Genomic DNA, 25,604 nt, shown 5'->3' with positions numbered 1-25,604 from the left:
CAGATATTTTGGAGATTTCCCTGATACATGTTTCCCAGAAGAAACTTTATCCCAGAAAACACTTTATTTGGGTAAGTACATGGCAAATGGAAAAGTGTCTTTGCTTACAATATTGGGATAGTACACATTTCTGACTTAGAACCCTGTTTTAAATATCTTGGCATATATAAAACGGCCTTTTATTTCAGAGAATTGGGAAATGATTATAATTTTTGCAAAAGGTTTCTACCTGTTGCTTAAATGTAAAAGTATTTATAGATGTATGGCAGAGAGTGTAGCCCTCAGGTCTAGAGCAAATAAGGGGCTGCTGAACCAGGGTACCAGGTCACCTCCCTTATAATCTCAGAATACCTGTGCTGGCTGGATGAGCAGAGGGTCAGGATCCTGGTTACAGGCTCAGGAAGTATTCCTCTTGCCCCAGTCCTCTTTCAGATCTAAATCACAGGGCATGTAAGTAATCTTTTGAGGTACTCTCCCTGTGGCCTTAGAAAGATTTACAGGTATAAAGAGAAGGGTTAGTGCCTTAAGCAAATTCCTGACTAGCAACCTAGTCAGTGAAGCATATAACAATTTTACCCTACAGATCCAGATGTGCAAGAATGTCATGTTTCCTTACTCAAATCAAATTCAATCTCAGTCTATGTCTTGATTGTCCAGAGCTATTGGGAAATTGAACTTCAGGATTATTAGGCTTGCTCATGAGGGTTACAGGAAGGCCCTGGGGGCCTTCCACAGAGGAAAACACTTGGAAGGGTGAGAAGCATCGAGTAGTTCAGTCCTGATAAATGCAGATTATCAGGCCCTACCTACTGAACTGAATCTCTGAGTTAGGGACCCAGCAGGGTTTGTTTTAACAAACCCTCCATGTGACTCTGATGCAAGGCTAATTTTGAGAAAGACTGACCTAATACATTCCATTCAATTAACTCATGTTTTTGAAAGCAAGAGCATCAGTCAACTCCTGTTTTCCAGGCTCCAGTATAGCTCCCTTATCTTAATTCAATGCAAGGGAAGGAAGAGCCCTGGCTACATAATCAGAAAATAAACACAAAATGCAAAACATAAGCATCTCACACAGCAAAGGATCTGAACAGATATTTCTCCAAAAAAGACACACAGATAGCCAACATATATATGGAAATATGCTCAACATCACTAATCATCAGGGAAATGCCAATCAAAACCACAATGAGATAGCACCTCACATATCTCAGACTGGCTATAATAAAAAAAAAAAAAAGACAAGAAATAACAGGTGTTGTAAGGATGTAGAGAAAGGAAACTTTTCTGCACTGTTGGTGGGAATGTTCATTGGAAGACCCACTATGAAAAATAGTATGGAGTTCCTCAAAAAATTAAAAATAAAACTATCAGAAATTCCACTTCTGAGTATTTATCCAAAAAGCAAAACAAAAACAAAAACACCAGTTCAAAGAGTTATATGTACCCTTATGTTCATTTGCAACATTATTTACAATAGCCAAGATATGGAAACAACCTATGTGTCCATCAATGGACGAATGAATAAAGAAAATGTTTTGTATATATACACAATGGAATATTACTCAACCATAGCAAATAATGAAATCTTGCCATTTGTGGCAACATGGATGAACCTAGAGGATATTATGCTAAGTGAAATAAGTCAGACATAAAAAAGACAAATACTGTATGATTTCACTTATATGTGAAATCTAAAAAATAAAACAAATGAACCAACAAAAAAACAGAAACATATTCATAGTTACAGGGAACTGGTGTTTATGAGTGGGGAGGAGTGGGGAGGAGTTGGGGGACAGGCCAAATAGGTAAAGGGGATTAAGAAGTCTAAATTAGTCATGGAGATGTAATGTACAGCATAGGGAATATAGTCAATAATACTATAGTAACTTTGTGACAGATGGTAACCAAACTTATTGTGGGGGTCATTTTATATTACATAAAAATATTTGGGTCCCTGGGTGGTTCAGCCAGTTAAGTGTCCAACTCTTGATTCCAGCTTGGGTCACAATCTCGGGGTTCGTGAGTTCAAGTCCCGCATCAGGCTCTATGCTGATGGCACAGAGCTGGGTTGGGATTTTCTCGCTCGCCCTCTCTCTCTCTGCCCCTTCTCCACTTGCACTCTTTCTCTCTCTCCAAATAAAAAACTTTAAAAAAATATTGAATCGCTACAATGTATACCCGAAGCTAATAGGATATTGTATGTCAATTATACTTCAATTTAAAAAAATAGGGGAAAAAAAGTGAGGCTTCAGAATGGCTTTAAGGTGATGATTGAAAAAAAGGCAATGACTTAAACTGCTCAAAAGACAAAGTGCTAAGGAGTCCTGAGTGTCCTGAGGCTGTGAAAGACAATTTCCATCTTCCCTTCTTGTGTGCAAATGTAGAAGGACCTGCACAGGTAGGCACTTAGCTAGGGACTGCGAGGCCCCAGGCCCCTTTACTTCTAGGTGGGGCAATGGAGTGTGAACAGAAGTATTGTGTGTCACTCTAGGCTTGGGCTTTAAAAAAATGTACATGCAGCTTCCATCCTACTTTTCCTTTCTGTGAACTGAAACAGAGAAGTGCTTGTGACCCACCTTTTACCCTTGACATAAGGGTACCAACCTACAGCAGAAGCAAGAGAGAAGCTACACATCCTGGACCACTACATGAGAGGAATTACATTTCTTAATCCACTGGTTTGTTGGGTTCTTTGTTATACAACTTAGATTTTCATGTTACTAATCTAAAAACAAAGGGACCATCTGAAAGATCAAAGCAATGCTTACAATTCACTGAAGTCCAAATAGCACCAAAGCTCCCACAGCACCTGGCACACAGCAGGTGCTTTATAAATAGTTATTAAATGAAGGAGTGCAGCAACATTAGAAAGTATTGGGATACATTAGGAAGTAAGGGATTCCCAGTTGTCTCATAAAATAATCTGCCTGAACGTAAATCTAAGTGGTGCGTTGCAATCTACAATGAGAAAAGTTAACAGCACACAAATAGCAACAATGGGTTAAAATCAAATGGGAATCTTTGTGTGTACGATGTAGAAATGATTGTTAATTATACAGCAGTCATTTAAATGATTTGCAGATAGTAATCACAGTCACTGTCATTTTCCAAAACAAAAGACCTATACATGCACAGACGTATACAGACAGGTAAATTCTTCTTTTAACAAGCTTGATGAGACATCAAGCTTGCTATGCTGTACATGGTCTGTAAGAAAATGAAAATCCATTGCTACAATATTTAAAGTGAATACAAAGTAGCTTTTTATTTACCCTGTAAAAAGCAGTTTGGGGTAGCATATGGTATATGACTCTAATGCCATTTGCTAAACATTTTTGAGGGTCTACTATGTGACAAGTATTAAACACAGTGAAAAATTCAAAGATAACAAAAACAGGCATAAAGATATTGAAGGGAGAGAGTGTTACATAAAGCAGAGGTTTGAGTTTCTAAGAAATGGTAATTAAAGGATATCTAAACAGTTCTGACTATGTTGAAACTTTCTGTAGTGTCTCTATTTGATGCCTATGACAAAAGTTATTCTAGAGCTTAAACAAAATAACATACATAAAGCACATGGTTTATTCAGTGACCCCCAGAAAATGCTAGTTCTTTTCTTCATACCTTGTAGTATAGTGTCTTAAAATTTGAAAAAAAAAATTCAAAATATTTCATTGGTAATTTGTTCTAAAGCCATAAAGATTATATTTGCCTATCCCAAGTCCCACATGTACGTATGTGCTCACACATACCCTTCATCCAGAGCATGTAAAGAGTACTGCATTTTGTAAACCAAAGGATAATTGGCTATAATGAAGATCAGGGGTTTCAGATACAAGCAAGAAAATTCCACTCTATTTTTGCTGAAAGCTGATTTATTGGAAAGAAATTCAGTAGCTTACAGAATCCATAGAAAGCTCAAAAATGATTGCCTGTTTCCATTTTTCACTAGCATGGAGACAGTTGTTGTAATGACAGTGTTGCAAATACCAGATACTTCCTCCAGGGTTGTGAATAATAAATGTCTCTATTTCATTTTCTCTTGTGGTCTGTTGTTGAACTGCAGATCACCATCTGGCACCTTGTGCTCGACCTAACAAATGTTAATTTAACAAAATCGTAACTTAAGTATATTAGACCAATTTCCTGGCAGAAATAAGTAAGGGGTACCGAAGAATGGGTACTTTTTAATTTTTACAAGGGTGCCAGAAGAATTAGCAGCAGCTCTATCCAGCCAGTTTCCTCTGAACTCAGAACTTCTCTGGGCACATTGGAAGGTGCCCCTACTGCTCCTAACTAAGTTGCTTTGTCCTGAGTGGATACCACCATTCACTACCATTCAATAGCCAAAGTTCAACTGAATCTAGGCTAGAGTGTTTAATATAATTGGAGGCTAGGAGTTTACAGAGGAAATTAAAATAGAAACAAGGGAAAGTAAAGCTCTGTCAATGTTTTTACCTTACCTTGGGCTTATCTGCTACCTAACTATCTCTTTAGCCCCCAGATAGATCCCATGTTTTATAGCCAGCCTACTGCCCAGACATAGAAGTGCCTTTGACAATGTCACAAGGGTTGAGAAATATTATTTCTTTCCACCAACCTATCTTCAGCCTGATGTCCATTCAGTGTTATGATAATCTCCATAAACAACAACAACAACACAGGGGCGCCTGGGTGGTTCAGTCAGTTAAGCATCTGACTTAGGTCAGGTCATGATCTTGCAGTTCGTGAGTTTGAGCACCGTGTCGGGCTCTGGGCTGACAGCTCAGAGCCTGGAGCCTGCTTTTGATTCTGTGTCTCTCTCTCAAACTCTCTGCCCCTCCCCCACTCATTCTCTCTCTCTCTCTCTCTCTCTCTCTCAAAAATAAATAGTAAAAAAAATTAAAAACCAAAAACCAACCAACCAACCCACCAAACAAAAAAAACCCCACTCTGACCAAAGTGAAGACAATCTACTGTGTGTGCTAATGCAGCTCATTTTACTTTCTCTATGTCCTGCCTGGGACATTCTGGAACTGAATTTTTCTTTACCTTTGCATAACAAAAGGCCCATTAATAGATTTTCTTTCTTGGAATAACTGGATGGCTCAGTCGATTCAGTGTCCAACTTCTGCTTGGGTCATGATCTCACGGTTCATGGTTTGAGCCCTGTGTTGGGTTCTGTTCTAACAGTTAGGACCCTGGAGCCTGCTTCAGATTCTGTGTCTCCCTCTCTCTCTGCCCCTGCCCTGCTCGTTCGCTCGCTCTCTCTCTCTTTCAAAAATAAAATAAAAATTAAAAAAAGAAAGAAAATCTATTTTTTTTAAAATTTTTGAATGTTAATTTTGAGAGAGAGAGAGAGACAGAGTGTGAGCAGGAGAGGGGCAGAGAAAGGGGGAGACAGAGACTCTGAAGCAGGATCCAGGCTCCAAGCAGTCAGCACAGAGCCCAACGCAGGGCTCATACCACTCAGATAGTGACCTGAGCTGAAGTTGGACGCTTAACCGACTGAGCCACCCAGGGGCCCCTACCCATTAATAGATTTTCTTAAAATAAATTCCATATGCCCCTTAGCTAAAATAACAAATTACCTACATTTCCTGCAATCACTCCTTCAGAATCATTAGGGTTCAGCACTGAAGCATCTTACTACACAATGAAATATTTAAGGAGCTCTTTTTTAGAAGCCAGACCCTGGACTAAGCAGTAAGAATATCAATCAGGTGTGGTTATATTCCAGCTTGGAGAAATTGGCAGGTAAATAAATAGGTTCAAGAAATTGGCAAAGGAGTGACCATAAAAAAATGTTCAGGTTCAAACAGTAGCATGAAAGAGGAAATGGCTCTTTTCAACTGAAGTGGGAGGGGAAGGATTACAAAAGTTTCAAAAAGGAGATAGTCACAAACCGTGGGCATGGTAAATAAAAGATGAAAAAGACGTTCCTATTAGGGTAGCATGTGCAAAGATGTTTTTAGAAAACCTGAAGCAAGTAAGAATGTCAGAGTGTAGGGATATGAGGAAATCCCTACCAAGAGACAGAACTAAAAATCCAAAAAGCATGTAGATGATGGAGGGCCCTTTATGCCATACTAGGAAATTTTGACCTCAAAAACACCTAAGACTGAGGTAGAATAGGTTTTCTATTTTTTTCTCTTTTTTAAATGAGGTATAATTTACATGTAATATCCTATTAGTTTCAGGTGTACATCATTGTGATTCAATATTTGTATACATTATAAATGTTTTAATGATTAGAGAGCTATGATTTTAGTGCAGCCATTTGGGGAATTGATTAGTCGAAGACACCAATTGTTAGTGTCATGGTGGTCCAGGTGAAAGATCATGATGACCATCACCTGGCAACCCCAGAGCATTCCAGCAGCTGAAATGAATGGATATGGAATGTGTCATGAATTGGAATTCAGTTGAACTTTGTAATTTTTTAAGAGTTGTCCAGGTAAAGGTGAGAAAGAGATGAGTCTGTGGGCATACTGCATTTTGGGGTGAGGAAGAAGGTGTTTTATAGTATTTTGCTGAGGCAGAAAACAAAGAAGGAGGTAAGTGTGGACTTCAGGGGGAAGGGAAATTTAAATAAAATTAAAGCAGTGCAGGTTCTAAAATTATCATCATGCCCATATTTTGTGCACCTGAATCCCTCTGGATATGCCCCATTCTCTGCCTAAGGAACTCGATCAAATCTTCCCAAGTGCAGGCAGTTGGAGCAGGGAATTGCTCCAGCCTTCACTTTCCTACTTCAGGATGAGCAACATGCTAATGCATTTATCACGTCAAGTCTGGATTCTCTTGGCTTCCCATCTCAGCTGGTACTCCTCATCAGGGCACTCACTGGACATTCTGTCTCATGACGTGCAATCAAAGACTCCAGATATACCACCAGCAGACACCCAATAAAGAGCAAGTACACAGTACCTAACTTGGAATAAATTAAATTAGTTAGTAAGGTGTGATATGCATCCATCTGACTATGAAATTACGGTTTATGCTCTAGAATCAATTGCTACCTCCACAGACAGCACATCTTAAATAGTAGGTGATAATGCCAAAGAGAGCATCAGGAGTGGCCATGCACCCCACTGCGTGCAGGTCTCCAGGAGCACCCTGGTTGTATGGGGGGATCAGCCCAGCAGAGAGCAAAGAAATAGGGATCTCGAGACATGCAGAAAAAGTTAGACCCTATTTTTACCCAATCTTGGAAATCTAAAGAAAATCAGATAAGTATATATCAAGGAAAACCCCAAAGCCTCCTTTACCTTAGTAGAGGTTAAAGATTTTCTATTTCTTGGAATAAAATGCATTCAGAAATTTCATCTTAAAGCCAGTAAGAGTCATAGCTATTTCTTTTTCTCTGTAGTTTCTGTGGGTTAGTTTAGAGGTTCTCTTAAAAAAAAATGTTCCAGCAGGGGTCTCTCTTTGCACATGGTACAAAAAATTCTTAGAAGTTGCAATGGAACATTTTTGTTTTGCTTATCCATCTTACAATGTAAATGGATGTGGCTGCAAAATATGTCAGGCTCTTTTCTTACACTATTAGAAAACCATGGGAAAGCTATAATATAATGTTTCATATCATGGTTTGGGTGATGATTAAACTAGTGTGTTCACTACAACATAATGCGTCAAGCAACACATTTATAATCTTTAGTCACTTTTTTGTTTATATATTATACTTCAAAACAAGTTTACTTTTGTGAAGGTATAATCCTCAATTTGACGTCTGTTTGCATGTTTCCTCACTTCTTTGTTTCATGTTTCAAGTAACTAGAACACCAGGAATTGACAATTTTATTTACATATTGCATTCAGTTTTATACATATTTTATAAATAATGACATTTTTGTGTGTGTTGGCAGAAAAAATTAAAACATAACTGCAATATTCAAAAGAAAAATGAAACTTGTTTGTGAGGATTATACACTACAAAGCTTTGCATGGTTTTCAAACCATGAACTTTCGGAAGGAGGTATCATTATTGGTATCCAAGTCTTGGGGATGGATCCAAAGAGAAGATGGATATTTGTGCTGTGATATCTCTGGAGCTTTTACTTCTGGTGGGAGCAGGTCAGCAAAGGGCCTCTGGCCACTGAAAATTTGGGCCTTCTTAAAGAGGTTTGTTCATCCTTACTGTCAACCAGTTGATTTATCCTGAACAGAACAGAAATGGCCACAAACCACCCCTTTCCAAGTTAGTAAATGACACCTAAAATACGGTGCTTGAGAGAAATGCTTGCCATTAAAAAATTTTAAACTAGGGAAAGAAATTAAATCCTGTTAAAATCCTTGGGACCAAATTTCTGCAAACCACCCAGACTGTTGGTTTTATTTTTGTGGTTTAATCTCAAGCTTCATTCTTTTTATTTTGCTTTAGTTAAGACTACAACTATCACTTCTTTCTTTGCCTCTCTTTCAATTCCCTCTGCAATCTCTCATTTCTTTTTTTAAAAAAATTTTTAACATTTATTTATATTTTAGAGAGAGAGACAGAGAGACAGAGTGTGAACAGGGGAGGGGCAGAGAGAGAGGGAGACACAGAATCCAAAGCAGGCTCCAGAGCTGTCAGCACAGAGCCCAATGCGGGGTTAGAACTCATGAACTGCGAGATCACGACCTGAGCTTCAGTCAGATGCTTAACCGACTGAGCCACCTAGGTGCCCCTGCAATCTCTCATTTCTGAAAATAATTTCTTAAAAAAAGTATCAACATTTTAGTAACACCTTTTAATAAAGTACACATTTCTCTTCACAAAAATTAATATTGGGCCATAAAAACTTTTGATCTATCTGACCACTAATAAAACAGAAAATATTAAGTGAAAGTGTTTTATTCCAAATGACATTGCCACCTACTTTTTAATAGTATTAGAATAATCATCTTAATTCTCTCTTGGAAAGAAAAATCCATTAAGATCCTTTAATGAAGGAAATATATATTTATAATGGACCAAATGGCAACATGCCTTTGTCTAAAGCAATCATACTGCCCAATAAAGGAAGATCCACATTTAAATGTGGTGCCTCTGAACACCAAATATTACAAGAATTCCTAGTCAGCACGATGCTATGCCAAAAGCACTCCACAGATTGGTTTACTCCTTTTTACTATCCTGTTGCCTCATTCTCAATATTTCTTTAATATTAATAATAGCATGCTGGATTGTTCCAACAGCATAGACCTTAACATCCTATGCTCATTTATCTCTGGATCTCAGAGCTATTCAAATCTATAAATATTACAAATCCTTCTCACTGGAAACATTTTTTCACTATTTTATGTTTACATGTTTCTTCCTGCCTTCCTCTTTCCTATGCAAGCCACGTCTCTGCCCTCTGTTTTGCTTATTGTTTCCTTTCTCTCTTGTTTGTTCAGCTCTGTACAATCATTTCTCTTTGCTCTGGCCTTTGCTCCAGCCTCATGTTCATTTCAGCCTCCACCTTTTTTCCCTTCACAAACCTCTTTGATTCTAGTTGACAGTTTAAGATTTTTTCTTTTACTTTCCAGAGGCGCCTGTTGCCATAGTGACACATGACGATGATAAAGACCATGACTGCTTCCTCTGGCACTCCAGTTGCTATAACAATGCCAGTTAGCTGAAAATTCTGTGGAAACTTGTGAGAAGGATGCTAGTTCACACCTTTTTGTGGGACAGTCTGCCAGAAAATGCTTCTTAGTTAATGGTTGTTTGTACCAGTAAAACTTGAGTCCATTAACTTAAGGGTAGCCCATACTTCAATAACTAAAAAACTGAAACACCATTATTTTACCTCTTTATACCCTAGAAAATTCTCCCTTCCCTGTCTTTGTTTGACTCCCTTCCTATTTTATTTATTTTTATATTAAAAACATACCTGATGTAGACTGAATTGTGTCCCTCCAAAATTCATATATTGAATTCTAACCTTCAGTATGACTGTACTTCGATACAGGGCTTTTGGGAGGTAACTAAGTTTAAATGAGGTTATAAGGGTTGGGCCCAAATCTGATCGGATTGGTAGCCCCAGGAAAAAAGGAAGAGAGGTAGAGATACCTTGTCTCTCTCAACCAAATGAGAACGCAGCAAGATAGGCATCTACAATTCAGGAAGAGAGTCCTTACCAGGAACTGAATCTATCTGCACCTTGACCTTGGACTTCCCAGTCTCCAGAACTGTGGGAAAATAAATTTCTATTGTTTAAGTCACGCAAGCTTATGGAATTATCCATATTATTATATTATGCATATTATCAAGCTTATGGAAGCTTGAGCTAATACAATACCTTAATATTAATATTGCTGGATCTTGTTAAGTGCTTTTGATTTTCAAAACATCAATTTCTGGAAATGTACCCAAATAAGGTAATTATAAAATATTGTAATGTTCCTTATCAATATTTCATCATTGAATACTAGATGAACTAAGAGAAAAAGATGAAAACATTCATTGATATTTTTGTGTCCTTTGTGTTCTTGTTACAGCTGTCTTATCCTCAAGAAAATATAAAGAAATGTGTAATTATCTTCAACTTTATAGTTACTAGAACTCACTCATCAAAAGATAGACAAAACTTTTACTTTGTTGCAATTGTGTCACCTCCCTAGGATGTAAATCTAAGCAGTTTGCAACCGCTGGTACTGGTCTCCTTTGTGCCAACTCACATGGAGGAAGGGAGCAGCTAGATGATCAAATCTTGCTTAGGACTGATGTCAGAAGACCTAAAACTGCTTTTAAAAAATAAAGACTAGGGGCACCTGGGTGGCTCAGTTGATTAAGCATCTAACTTCAGCTCAGGTCAGGATCTCACAGTCCATAAGTTGGAGCCCTGCATTGGGCTCCAGGCTGACAGCTCAGAACCTGGAGCCTGCTTCAGATTCCGTGTCTCCCTCTCTCTCTGCCCCTCCCACACTCACGGTCTGTCTCTCTCTCTCTCTCAAAAATAAATAAACACAAAAAAAATTTTTTAAGTCCATTTTTTTAAAAGTATCTGTCTAGTGACACAGTTCTAGTATTACAAAATGTCAGAAGACAGTTAAAAGCAACCATGCACAACCAGAAAGGAAGAAGAAAAACTTGGTACATCTCAAAGAGTGTTAAAGTAAGGAACATCAGAATACAGAGTTTTGCTAGAGAAGATATTATGAATTGGCTTATTCAATGGCTCCTACATTTACTTCTACCAAAGATGTTAATCAACATGACATTAATTTATCTGAGTAGATGTAAGACTTCATCATGTTGAAAAAAAGTGTCAATATGCTGTATTTTCAGTGCATAAGTTTACAGATAATTTTGAAGTGTAAAGACCCTGAAATCGTTTGAGAATTCCTAGGGAATTTTAAGGAAAATGAAGGTTATCCTTATACAATGATACTTAAAGTAGTTTCCAGTTACACAGACAGTCCCCAACTTATGATGGTTCAACTTACAATTTTTCAACTTTACAATGGTGTGAAAGTGATAGGCATTCAGAAGAAACTGTACTTCAAATTCTGAATTTTGATCTTTTCCTGGGCTAGTGCTATGCAGTACCATACTCTTCCATGATTCTGGGCAGCAGCATCAAGCTGCAGCTTCTAGTCAGCCACGTGATCATGAAGATAAACAAACGATAACACTTAAAACCATTCTCTGCCTACACGACCATTCTGTTTTCTACTTTTGGTACAATATTCAACAAATAACATGAGAAAGTCAACACTTTATTATAAAATAGGCTTTGTGATAATTTTGCCCAACTGTAGGCTAAGTGTTCTAAGCACATTTAAGGTAGGTTAGGCTAAGCTATAGTGTCTAGTAGGTAAGGAGTATTAAAAGCAATTTGTACTTAAAATATTTTCAACCTATGATGGTGTTATTGGGACACAACCCTATAACTCCATAAATTGAGGAAGATCTGTATAATTGTTCTAATTGTATTATAAAACTACCTGATTTTTCTTATTATGGTAGAATAAGATCCTCTGTGCTATTATCAGTAATAAGAATAAATAAAAGGGCGTCTGGGTGGCTCAGTTGGTTACGCATCTGACTTCAGCTAAGGTCATGATCTCGCATTCCTGGATTCGAGCCCCACATCCAGCTCTGTGCTGACAGCTCAGAGCCTGGAGCCTGCTTTGGAGTCTGTGTTTCCCTGTCTCTCTGCCCCTTCCTGACTCCCACTCTGTCTTTGTCTCTGTCTCTCTCAAAAATAAATCAACATTAAAAAAATTTTAAAAGAATAACAGTAACTTCCTATTATGTGCCAGGCACTATTCTAAGTGATTCACATCCATTATTTCTACTTTTCATTACAAACTTGAAAGGTGAGAAACTAATACATGGAAAAACAGGTTGTGGGAAGTAAGATAACTTATCTAACTTGGTCACAGTTCCAATATTTCCCTTAAGGTTCAAGAATTTAAACTAACACCACAGGCCAAAACATGATCAGTCAAAGGAGCATACCAGGAACCCCAAGGTTGGCCCTATATTCAGTTGCATAAATTCTGGAATCACAACTGCATCAAATTGGCTGGATAATTGCTATATATGTATATTACCTTTAATGCCACCTAGTTTATTTATTGAACTATCTAGACATTAACTCCAATTTCTTTTCCTCACCACTCCGCCTTGATGAACCAGGTAGAATATAGCTTGAAAAAAGCAAATGAGATTTATGAAAACTTAAGTGGTTCCAGAATGGGTTTAATTATTCAAGAGACCTTCAAACCTGGAAATGTAGAATTTGATTTCCAAATTGCTCCAGCTTTCAGTGATTGAGGTGTTCTGTGTGTGTGTGTGTGTGTGTGTGTGTATGTGTGTGTAGAGAAACAGTGAACGTGTGAGCCAGAATGGGAGTGGACTGACTCAAAAGGAATCACGTCTGTCACTATATTTTGTAATTTCATTGGTCACTTTAAGAGCAATAGATTAGAAATTGTTGCAATATGTAACCACAACCAATTTTAGGACACCTATATATTGCTAATTGACATACAATATAAATAAATCACCCTTCAGAGTGTTGTAATTTTGCACACACTTTAGTCCCTGGAAACCCCAAAGTATGAATGATTCCATCTAATATCCAGACTCTCAGTCCAAACCTTTCTGGTTTCTTAAGGGGGAAAAAATCCCATCAATAAAATGTCTTCAAAGAACTGTCTTCTTTTTGAAAATGTTCATATTATACTGAGCTGCTCGACAAAAATATGAGGATTTTATTTCTGAGAGATGTTCCCACCGAAAGGAGAAGAGAGACTGGAATTAAAAGAATAGCCTGGAGGAGGACAGACTAACACTGTGGGCAGTGAAGCAAAGGCTTGTGGACTTCTGGACTTCTGATCTCTCTAGTCTCTCAGCTCTCAACTCCCTTTCCTGTGCTAACCCCAGGGTAGGGTATTATTAGTTTTTAAGTCTTGGGTCATCCTGAGCACATCCTCCAGGTTTAGAAGTATTTAGAATATAAATCACTTGTAATGAGAAGTAAGGGTCCTCCTTGATTAATTCCTAGAAATAAGCAAATTGGTAAGTGCAGTAAGAAAGCAATTAAGAGTTTTGCCTTTTTATCCTAGCCTTCTCACTCCCTGAGTAACTTTGGGCCAGTTATTATTTCTGGCCTCAGTTTCTTCTAAAAATTTAGGGGTATTATAGTATCTCCATAATTAATACTATGGCTAATAAACTGAGGAATAACCTGTATGCATTTCAGCTCTTCAGACAAGAATGATGTACAATTGTTCCCTGGTAACAATGATGCCATAACACATTCAAGGGAGGAAAGGTAGAGGACTAGATGAAATAAGTCTCTGGTGCTTTAGGCTAAGATCCTGCAATATTGAGAAATTTATCCCCCTTGTTACAAAAAGTATTTGAGGTGACCTACAAAGATACATGACAAGCAGAATAAAATAAACTGATGAGGTAAAATTGGAGTAAAAGAAAAACAAGTTTAGTCTAATACAAGCACATCACATAGAAACAGAAAATTTGGAAAATTTGTTTTTGACTATTCTGATAGGTGAATTAAAGAGAAAAATATGGTCATTTCTAAAATTCACTGTCTTTTAAGTCCTATGTTGCTGGTAGTTGGAGGGTAGATAGAAATGGGGTGATTTGCTCAGAACAGTTGTTCCTAGAACTGAAGTAAGAGAGATGTTTTTCATGGTTCCTTATAAAGGAGGAATATGTGATGTACTATAGTGATTTTCAGCTGGGATATGCAACAGAAGAGGACCTTTGTTAACATATGCAATTATATGTTAACATATAGAATCATATCCCTGGGACTCAGTCTCAGATTTATGATTATCTTTGCATCTAAGCATTTGACAAGACTTCAAGTGCTTTTGATCTAGTCAGGTCTATAAACATGCTTTAAAGACCCACCCCTGCAATAAGGATAATGGTGAGTTCCAAGTGCTGTTTTTTCAATACATTCTTCAATAGAGGCAGGTGGCATAATGACAAAGCACAATTAAATAAAAGTAATTTTATGAGGACCAAAAAATATAGTCTGGGTACATAGCTCTCTCCAAAATCCATGTCTGATATACAATGTTAAAATTTTAAACATCAAGAGGGATTCAAAAATAGGTAACTCCCTATTGTGTTTCCCTTTAAAGTGAATGGAAGCTGGTCCCAAACAACCTCACTGTCTGTTAGAAAAGCATAATGGAGAAAGTCTAGAAGCATGTGCAAAATTGTCTCCTCCTTTTATTCAAAATGATTATTCCAATTCCTACATAATTCACAGGGAGACTGAGATTCAGGATTGGCTTCTTGACTTTCATTTGTCTATAGTTCCTTAGAAACTTGAAGCTTAATTTTTAAACTACGAAGGTACCCCTATGTGAATTTTCCTCTGAGGTTGGAGGTTGGAGGATGGCCAGGAAACTCCTCCCCTTTCAATCTTCTCTGCCTCCTCTCCTCCTTCCACCCCTTCATCATTTTACTCTTGGTTTGCCTCACCCTATTTTTTTTAAAAACAACTTTACTGAGATACATTTACAAACCAGAAAGTTCAAAGAACATACTTCTATAGTTTCTAGCATATTCACAGACCAGTATGACCATAACCACAATCAACTTAAGACACTCCAAAGAAAAACCCTTACTCCTCAGTTGTTATTACCTGTGGCCCTTCCTCCCAGTCTCTGGCTACCATTAATTTATTTTCTGGTCTCTATAGATTTGCCTGTTCTGGACACTACATATAAATGGAATCATATAATTTTGTCTTCACGGTCTTTTAGAGTCCACTCTCTTCTTCCTCTGGTTCAGCCTTTTGTGCTAGATTATTTCTAAGCTAGACAAGGTGAGGGATGGGAAGAGCTTCTAATGTTATATTAGGAGGTATATGCAAGGTAATCACACTACCTGTTTAAGATCTTTTTTGGTTAGGCCTTTCAACCAGCTTTATCATCCTCACCTCAGGAAGTGACTAGGTCCGAGGAGGATGAGGAAGGCACAGGGAGGGAAATAAAACCTTTTTAAAAACTGATTTTTTTAAATTAATAAACCTCATTTTTTAGAGCAGTTTTAAGTTCACAGCAAAATTGAATGGAAAGTTCAGAGAGCTCCCATGTACTTCCTGTCCCCCTACACATATAATCTCCCTAATTATAAATATCCCCCACCAGAGTGGTACATTTGTTACAACCCATAAACCTACACTGACATATGTATCAATCAAAGTCTACAGTTTCCATTAAGGTTCACTCCTGCTGTTGTACATTCTATGGATTTTGACAAATGTATAATGACATGTATCCACCAATGTAGTATCTTACAGAATGGTTACACTATCCTAAAAATCCTCTGTGTTCTACCAATAAATTCCCCACCCCTCATCCCCAACTCCTAAAAATTACAGATCATTTTACTGTTCCCATAGTTTTGTCATTTTCAGAGAGTTACATAGTTGGAATCATACTGTATGTAGCTTTTTTAGAGTGACTTCTTTCATTTAGTGATATACATTTAAGGTTCTTCCATGTCTTTTCATGGCTTGATCATTTCTTTTTTAGCACTGAATAATATTCCATTGTCTGGATATACCAGTATATTTATCGATTCGCCTACTGAAGAACATCTTGGTGTCTTCTAAGTTTTGGCAATTATGAATAAAACTATTATAAGCATCCATATGCAGATTTTTGTATGGACATAAGTTTTCAACTCCTTTGAAAAAATACCAAGGAGTATAATTACTAGATCATATGGTAAGAGTGTATTTAGTTTTAAAATAAACTGCCAACCTGTCTTCCAAAGTGGCTGTTTCATTTTGCATTCCTACCAGCAATGAATGAGAGCGCTGTTGCTTCATATCCTCACCAGTATTTTGTGTTGTCAGGGTTTTGGATTTTGGCCATTATAATAGGTACGTAGTGATACATTATTGTTGTTTTAATGTGCAATTCCCTAATGAGATATTTTCATATACTTATTTGCCATCTGTATATTTTCTTTGGTGAGGTATCTGTTCAAATCTTCTGCCCATTTTTAATTGGTTTGTTTGTTTATTGCTGAATATTTGGGAATTCTTTGTATATTTTGGATAATAATCCTGTATCAGATGTGTTTTTAGAAAAAAGAAAAAAAAGATGTGTCTTTTGCAAATATTTTAACCCAGTCCTGATTTGTCTTATTTTCTAGACATTGTCTTTCACAGGTCAGAAGTTTTAGGTTTTTTTCTTCTCCTCTGTACTTTACTTTTTTTTTCCAGTTTGATTGAGAAACAATTGATATAATCACTGTGTAAGTTTAAGGCATACAGGAAAGTGGTTGGCCTTACATATATCATGAAAGGATTACTACAATAGGTTCAGCTATCATTCATCATCTCATATAAACACAAAAAAAGAAAAAAAGTAAAAAAAAAAAAAGAAAAAATTGTTGCTTGTCATCTGATGAGAACTCTTAGCTACCCTCTTAACTTTCCTATATATCGAACAGCAGTACTAACTACGGTCATCATGTTGTATATTACATGCCTACGTTTTCTTTAGCTTATAACTGAAAGTTTATAACTTTTGACCACCTTCCTCTAATTTCCCCTTCCCCCATCCTCCACTTCTGGTAATCTAATCTCTCTTTCTATACGGTTCTTTTTTTTTAGATTCCACATATAAGTGAGATCATACAGTTTTTGTTTGATTTATTTCACTTAGCATAATGCTAAGTGGACTTCAGGATCCATCCATGTTGCTGCAAAAGGTAGGATTTCCTCATTTTTTATGGCTGAATAATACTCCGATGTGTGTGTGTGTATGTGTGTGTGTGTATGTGTGTGTGTGTGTGTGTGTGTATCATTATTTTTGTATCCATTTTGATGGATACATCAATAGACACTTAGGTTGTTTCCATATCTTGGCCATTGTACATAATACTGCTAGAAACCTGAGGGTGCAGACACCTTTTCAATTTAGTGCTTTCATTTCCTTTTCACTTCCCAGAGGTGGGATTGCTGAATCATATGGTAGTTTTATTTTTAATTTCTTGAGGCTTCTCTATATTGTTTTCTATAGTGGCTACACCAATTTACAATCCCACCATGAGTACACAAAATTTCCCTTTTCTCCACATCCACATCAACATTTATTATTGCTTGCCTTTTTGATAATGGCCATTCTAACATGTATGAAGTGATATCTCATTGTGGTTGCAATCTGAATTTCCATAATGACTAGTAATGTTGAGCATGTTTGATGTACCTCTTGGCCTTTCATATATCTTCTTTGAAAAAATGTCTATTCAGGTCTTGTACCTATTTTTAAAGTAAGCTATTTGAGGGGATTTTTTGTTTTTGTTTTTGTTTTTGCCATTGAGTTGTAGGAGTTCTTTATATACTTTGAATAATAACCCCCTATTAGATACAGGGTTTTGCAAATATTTTTTTCTTATTCCATACGTTGTCTTTTCACTTTGTTGATGGTTTATTTTGCTGTACTGAAGCTTTTTTAGTTTGATGTAGTCCCACTCATTTATTATTTTTTTTATTTAGTTGATTGTGATTTAGGCGTCATATCCATCAGGGAAATGTAAATCAAAACTACACTGAGATATCACCTCACACCTGTCAGAATGGCTAAAATCAACAATGTAAGAAACGACATGTATTGGTAAGGATGTGGAGAAAAAGGAACTCTCATGCAGTGTTGGTGGGAATGCAAACTGGTGCAGCCACTCTGGAAAACAGTATAGAGGTTCCTCAAAAAGTTAAAAATAGAACTACCTTATGATCCAGTAATCTCCCTACTGGTATTTACCCAAGTATCCAAAAACACTGATTCAAAGGGATACATGCACTCCTATATTTATAGCAGCATGACTTGTAATAGCCAAATTATGGAAGGAATCTAAGTGTCCATCAGTAGATGAATGAATAAAAAAGATGTGGTATATATATACATATGCATATATATACATATGCATATATATACATATGCATATATATACATATATTATATACATATATATATATATATATGCCCACCCACATTATATACCCACATATACACATATGCACAATGGGATATTATTTAGCCATAAAAAAGAATGAAATACACCATTTGCAATGACATCAATGGAGTGAGAGTATAATGCTAAGTGAAATAAGTCAGAGAAAGACAACACCATATTATTTCACTTATATGTGGAATTTGAGAAACAAAACAAATGAGCAAAGGAAAAAAAGAGAGAGAGAAACCAATAAACAGACTCTTAACTATAAAGAACAAACTCATAGTTACCAGAGGGGAGGTGAAGGGGATGGGTGAAATAGGTGATGGGGATTAAGAAGCGTACTTGCTGTGATGAGCACTGGGTGATGTATGGGACTGGTGAATTGCTATTTATGCACCTGAAAATAATATAACACTGTATTTTAACTATACTGGAATTTTAAATTAAATTAAATTCAAAAACAAAATATCATTACCAAGATCCAGGTCAAGAAGTTTTATTCCTATGTTTTCTTCTAGGACTTTCATAGTTTCAGGTATTATATTTAAGTTCTTAATCCATTTCAAGATAACTTTTGTGAGTAGCGTCAGATTGGGGTCCAGTTTCATTCTTTTGAATATCCAATTATCCCTGCACTATTTATTGAAGAGACTGTCTTTTCGCCATCAAGTATTCTTGGTTCCCATGTCAAATATTAGTTGACTATATATGCTCGGGTTTATTTCTGGGTTTTTTATTCTATTCCACTGGTCTATGTGTCTGTTTACATGCCAGTATAATTGTTTTGTTGTTGTTGTTGTTGTTATATTATAGCTTTATAGTATAGCTTGAAATAAAAAGTGTTATGCCTCCTGCATTGTTCTTTCTCAGGATTTCTTTGGCTATTTGGGATCTATAAGTTCCATAAAAATTTTAGTGTGAATTTCCTCTACTTCTGTAAAAAATTCCATTGGAATCCTAATAGAGATTGCATTGAATCTACAAATGGCTTTGGTCAGTATTAACATTTTAACAATATTAATTAATTAATATCAATTCTTCCAATCCATGAACATGAGATACCTTTCCATTTATTTGTGTTCTTTGATTTCTTTCACAAGTGTCTTATAGTTTTCAGAGTAGAGAATTGTCACCTCCTTGATTACTTTTTTCCTGATTTTTTAACTGTTTTTGATGGCTAGTGTAAAGAGGATCAATTTAATTCTTTTTCAGATTTTTGTATGTTATTTTTTATCTTGCAACTTTAATGAATTCATTGATTAAATCTAACGGTTGAGGCTTTAGGATTTTCTATACGCAATATGTCATCTGCAAATAAAGATAATTTTACTTCTTCCTTTCCCATTATGATTGTTTTATTTATTTTTCTTGCCTGATTGCTCTAGCTAGGAATGCCAGTACTATTTTGACTAGAAATGGTGACAGTGAGCATCCTTGTCTTGTTCCTGATCTCAGAGGAAAAGCTTTTAAACTTTAACCATTGAATATGATGTTAGTTGTGGGCTTGTCATATATGGACTTTACTATGCTGAGATATGTTCCTTCTATGTGTAATTTGTTAAGAGTTTTTATCATGAACGTATGTTAAATTTTCTAAAAATGCTTTTTCTGAATCCATTGAGATGATCATACTTAGGTTTTTTTTTTCTTCAATTAATGTGATGTATCACATGAATTGATTTGTGTATGTTGAACCATCCTTACATCCCAGGAAATAATCCTATTTGATTATGGTGAATGAACCTTTTTTGAAGTGCTTCTGAATTTGGTTTGCTAGTATTTTATTGGGAGTTTTTTCATCTATATTCATCAGGGATACCTTTTCTGGCTTTGGATAACGCTGACCTCTTAAAATAAATTTGGGTATGTTCACTCCTCTTTGATTTCTTTTTTTCTGAAGATTTTGACAAAGACTGGTGTTAATTCTTCTTTAATTGTTTGGTAAAATTCACCAGTGAAGTTTTGAATTCCTGGCCTTTTCTTTGTTGGGAAATTTTTGATTAGCAATTTGATAACCTTACTACTAACTGATCTATTCAGATTTTCTACTTTTTCCCAGTTCAGTCTTGGTAAGTTATATATTTCTAAGAATTTTTCAATTCTCCTAGGTGTCTAATATGTTGGTATACAGTTGTTCATAGTGCATTTTTATGATTCTTTGTATTTCCGGGGTATCGGCTGTAATGTCTCCTTTTTCATTTCCAATTTTGTTGATTTGGATCCTGTTTTTTCATTAGTCTAGGTAAGGATTTGTCAGTTTTGTTCATCTTTTCAAAAAAACAACTCTTAGTTTGGTTAATCTTTTCTATTGATTTTCTGTTCTTGACTTCACTTATTTCTGTGCTAATCTTTACTATTTCCTTTCTCCTACTAACTTCAGGCTCAGCCTTTTCTTCTTTTTTTAGTTCCTTAAGGCATAGAGCTAGGTTGCTTATTTGAAATTTTTATTGCTTCTTAATATAGATGTTTATTGTTATGACCTTCTCTCTTTAAAATACCTTTGGTGCATCCCATGAGTTCTGGTATATTGTGTTTCCATTTTCATTTGTTTCTAGAAACTTGTTTATCCCTCTTTAATTTCTTTGATCCATTGGTTTTTAAGGGGAGTGTTTAATTACCATGTATTTATGAATTGTCCAGTTTTCCTCCTGTTACCAATTTATAGTTTTATGCTATTACGGTCAGAGAGGATATTTGGTATGATTTCAATCTTCTTGAATTTTCTAAGACTTGTCTTCTGGTCTAATATATGGTTATCTTAGAAATTTTTCCATGTACACTTGAGAAGAAGGCATATTCCGCTGCTGTTAGGTAGAATATTATGTATGTCTGTTAAGTCCACTTGGTCAATAATTTGTTCGAATCTGCTCTTTCTTCATTGATTCTGTCTGGATGGTCTATCCATTGTATAGTGTGAAGAATTAAAGTACTCTACTATTATCATTTCTCTTTTTGGTTAGTTTTGCCTTATAAACTTAGGTGCTCAGGTTTTGGGCACATATATATTTACAATTGTTATATCCTCTTGATGAACTGACCACTTTATTATCATGTAATGATCTTGTCTCTTTTTACTATTTTTAGTTTAAAATCTATTTTATCTGATATAACTACCCCTGCCTTTTTTTTTTTTTTTTTTTTTGGTTACCATTTGCTTGAACAACTTTTCTCATTCCTTCACTCTCAGTCTATGTCTGTCTTTAAGGCTAAAGTGAAGCAACACCCAGGAGCCCAAGAATAGGAACAGGATGCAATGACAGCTGGCACCACTGAAAGTCTGCACATACCAACCTTCCCTCCAACTGCAAACAATACCAACCACCTCACCTGCAGGGCCCTCATTTCCTTCCAAAGAGAAAAATACAGGAGACACAAGACCACCACTCTCTCAAGAAAGCTCACACCTTTTGGAGAAATAATGGATCCACTATGGCTGCAAATGTGCCACAGGCCAGAATTCTAGACAAGATATTGCATGCTCCCACTATGATTTGATGAGAACAGTCATCCCTGTGGTCTTCTACCTGAAAGCCCAGAACCTTATCTTACATCAAATAGACCTTGAATGAGGCTCACTGACAAACTCTGACAGCCCTGAGCAGGTTCAGAACTGCGACATGTAAGGTAGGCCTGGTTGGACCAGACCTGAGAAGGATGCCTGGGGGATAAAGCCTTGCATCAGGCAATGGACCAATGCTGCTTCCATAGTTTGGGCAAAAGTACTGTGGAAACCTGAGATGCTGGCATAAGCAGGAACTGAGCAAGGAGTACAGGAGCCCTCTGCACCATCTCTGCAACTTCTCTGTAAACCGAGAATCACTTAAAAGTAACAAAATATATATTAAAAAATAATAATGAAAATAAAGTGAATCTCTTGTAAGTAGTATTTCATTGGATATTGTTTTTTGTCCATTCACCCATTCTATGTCTTTTGATTAGAGAATTTAATCTATTTATATTTAAAATAATTATTGATAGGTAAAGACTACTACTGCCATTTTGTTAATTGTTTTCTGGTTATTTTGTATATCCATTGTTCAATGTTCCTTATCCTGCTATCTTTGTTCATGTTTTGATGTCCTTTGGTATCCATATGCTTTGATTTCTTCTCCTTCTCTTTCTCCATCTTTTTCTTCCTTCTTTTTAAAAATCTATCATTGTTATAGGTTTTTCCCTTGTGATGACCATGAGGCTTACATAAAATATCTTAAAATTATAATACTTCATCGTATACTTTATACTTTTACTTCTCCCTCTCACATTTTAGGCTATTGTTGTTACAACTTACATATTTTTGTAGTGTATAATTAATAAGAGATTATTCCAGTTATGGACATTTTTATTATATTTATTTTCTTAACTTTAAACCATTGTTGTAAGTAAATTACATACCACAATTACAAATTACAGAATCTACCCTTGACTATATATTCCATAACCAGTGACCTTTACACTAATTTTTTATGTTTTTATGATGTTAGCTAGCCTCTTTTTATTTCCATTCAAAGAACTCCTTTTAGCATTTCTTGTATGGCAGGTCTAGTGGTAATGAACTCCGTCAGCTTTTGGTTTTCTGGGAAAGTCTTTATCCCTCCTTCATTTCTGTAGAATAGCTTCACTGGGTATAGTATTCTTGGTTGACAGGTTTTTTTTTTTTTTCCTTTTAACATTTTGAATATGTCATCCCATTCTCTCCTGGCCTCAAATATTTCCGTTGAAAAATTTACTAATAGCTTTATCGGGATTCCCTTGTAGATAATTCTCCTTTCTATTGATGCTTTAAAAATTTTTTGTTGTTGTTGTTCTGGATCAAACATTTTTATTTATTTGTCTGCCAAACACAAAAGCTGATTTCTATCTATAATTATTTTTTTAAGATAAGAAACAGTGAGTCAACTGAAGAAACAACTGTGGCCTAACTGTGAAGACTATGGCGCTCACCATGAGGCTGTAGGGAGAAATGGTAATGACATTAGCAGGCTTTCTCCAAGAAGGCTCTGTAGCACTTCACACACTGCTAGTAGATAGTCTCAAAGTCAGACTCATTCCCATAATAAATAATAAATTGTTTCAATAATAAATTGTTTTTGTGGATAACTCTCAAGTAGTTCAATTTTAGATTTGCATTTCTTTTCCTATTCAAGTATCTCAGATTGCTTTCATCCATATGTAGTATATAATCAGATGTAGCAAAGTCTTCTTTGGTAACCTGCCAGGCAATGTTAACCCCACAGACTGATGGGAATAATATGCTTTTTTATTTAATTGTGCCCTCCATAATTGGGAGGGTTTGCTATTTCATATATAGATGTCACTGCATTTTCTATCCTCCAATTATCTGAAAGCTTTTGATCAGTTACAAGTTTTCTGAAAACTTATTCTGCAATGGGTGACTGACATGTTACCCAGACACAAAGAGCATAGACTTGGATACCTGCTCAGCCATCTTCCCATGCACCAGTATTATATTTTTCAGCTCTAGAATTTTTTTTCTTTCTTTTTCTTTTTTCTTGCTTTCCTTCTTTCTTTCAATTCTATTGCTTAGTCAAACTTTTCATTTTGTTCATGCTTTGTTTTCCTAATTTTGTTTAGTTGTCTGTGTGTTCTTGGAATTCACTAGACTTCTTTAAGAAAATTATTCGGAATTCTTTGTCTTATAGTCCATATATCTCCATTTCTTTAAAATCATCTATTAGAGCTTTATTAGTTTATTTTGTTGGTGTCATATTTACCTACTTTTTGTGATCCTTGATTCCTTATGTTGCTATCTGTGTATTTAAGTAATCCGGTTCCTCTTCCAGACTTTACAGGTTTGTTTTGGCAGAGACAGGTCTCCAAACAGTCAAATTCAAACAGTCAACAGTTTGAGTTTCTGGACATGTATACTGGTAATGTTCTTGGGTAGGTGGGGCCTGCAATTATGATTTATTTTGGGGTGAGGCAACTGTGCAAGTTCTGAGGCCAGGGATGGAGATGGTAGTGCCATTGGGTGAGAACAGTTGAATAGGGCTGCTTTTTTGGTTCACTACCCAAGTGAGGTTGTAGGATGGGTTCCATGACTGCCTAGATTCTCTGTTCACACTTACTAGATGGTTAGGTCTGGGTACTATATTCATTAATAGATGAGGCTATGAATTATCTTTCCTTCCCTGACTGGTCAGCAGGATGGGACTTAGGGCTTGTACAGCTCATTGTTTGGGGACCCAAATCAGGCAAAAGTGTGCACTAAATTTGCTTGTCAGCTGAGGCCACCAATTCTTCTTTGCAGACAGGGAAAGTCACAGATGGCTCTCTGTTCAAGTGTCACTGTAAGCAGGGCTATTGGATAGACTCTACAGCTTACCGTGTGCTCTGGTTGGGTTCCTTGGTTAGGCAGGCTTGAGGCTATATGCAGCGATAACTGGGGCTACAATTTAGTTTCTCTATATGGGCATAGTGGGAGAAGCAGCTGTAAAACTGGCAAAGCTCTTTGTTGTCTTAACTCAAGCCAACCTATGCCCCAAATTCCCTGGCTGGAAAGGGCCACTGGCTTTGCTCTGAAAACTATTGGTTCTGCCTACCTATGTCTCAGCTTAAGCACTACTGCAGCACACAGCTCCCAGGCATCCTTGCCAGCTCTTCTGGTCAGGTGGGACAGGGAGCCACAGCAGGTAGTCCTATGTTCCAGCTCCCTTGTCTGGAACAAGGAAAGGGGAAGGGTCACTCCAGGCAACTCTCAATTTCCCAGACTATCTAGCTGGGAGGGGTTGGGAGCTACCCTCAGCTTTGGCTATGAATTAATCCTTCTGCCTATGTATAGCACAGAAATCTTCCTGTGCCTGGTACTGGCTTTGCTCTGGAGGTGATAAACTCTACCTACCCACCTCTCAGTTTGAGCACTACTGTTCTACACAGCTTGTAGGTGTTCCTCTGGCCAGTAGATGTGACCAGGAGATACTCACCATAGTGGGCAGGACCATTATTCAGCTCCTTGCCTGAGCACGGGCAAACAAGGCTCTAGGGGTAGCAATACCCTTCATTTAAAAATTCAAATCAGGCAGATCTGTACCCCAATGAGTTCCCTAGTCAGACTGCATTACCAATACGGTTCTTCAGATGAGCAAAACCATTGGTTGGGATTACTACTTTATCATTGCAGGTATAAACTTGATCTGCCAAGATCCATGTGCTTGTTGTTATAAGA

The 25,604-nt window shown here is 36.6% G+C and overlaps 1 protein-coding gene and 1 pseudogene across 7 annotated transcripts in view; both read right to left on the bottom strand.

Annotated features, from left to right (window-relative positions):
* Positions 1-25,604, bottom strand: part of SLC9A9 (solute carrier family 9 member A9) — a 701,238-nt gene that overhangs the window by 613,860 nt on the left and 61,774 nt on the right. The gene's annotated exons all lie outside the window — the stretch shown is intronic.
* Positions 18,453-23,921, bottom strand: LOC128777310 (low molecular weight phosphotyrosine protein phosphatase-like; annotated as a pseudogene).

The sequence above is a fragment of the Panthera pardus genome, unplaced genomic scaffold (assembly GCF_024362965.1).
Source record: "Panthera pardus isolate Hobbes unplaced genomic scaffold, ASM2436296v1 HiC_scaffold_16, whole genome shotgun sequence".
NCBI classification, from domain to species: Eukaryota; Metazoa; Chordata; class Mammalia; order Carnivora; family Felidae; genus Panthera; species Panthera pardus.
This window is presented reverse-complemented; position numbering and strand designations above follow the sequence as displayed.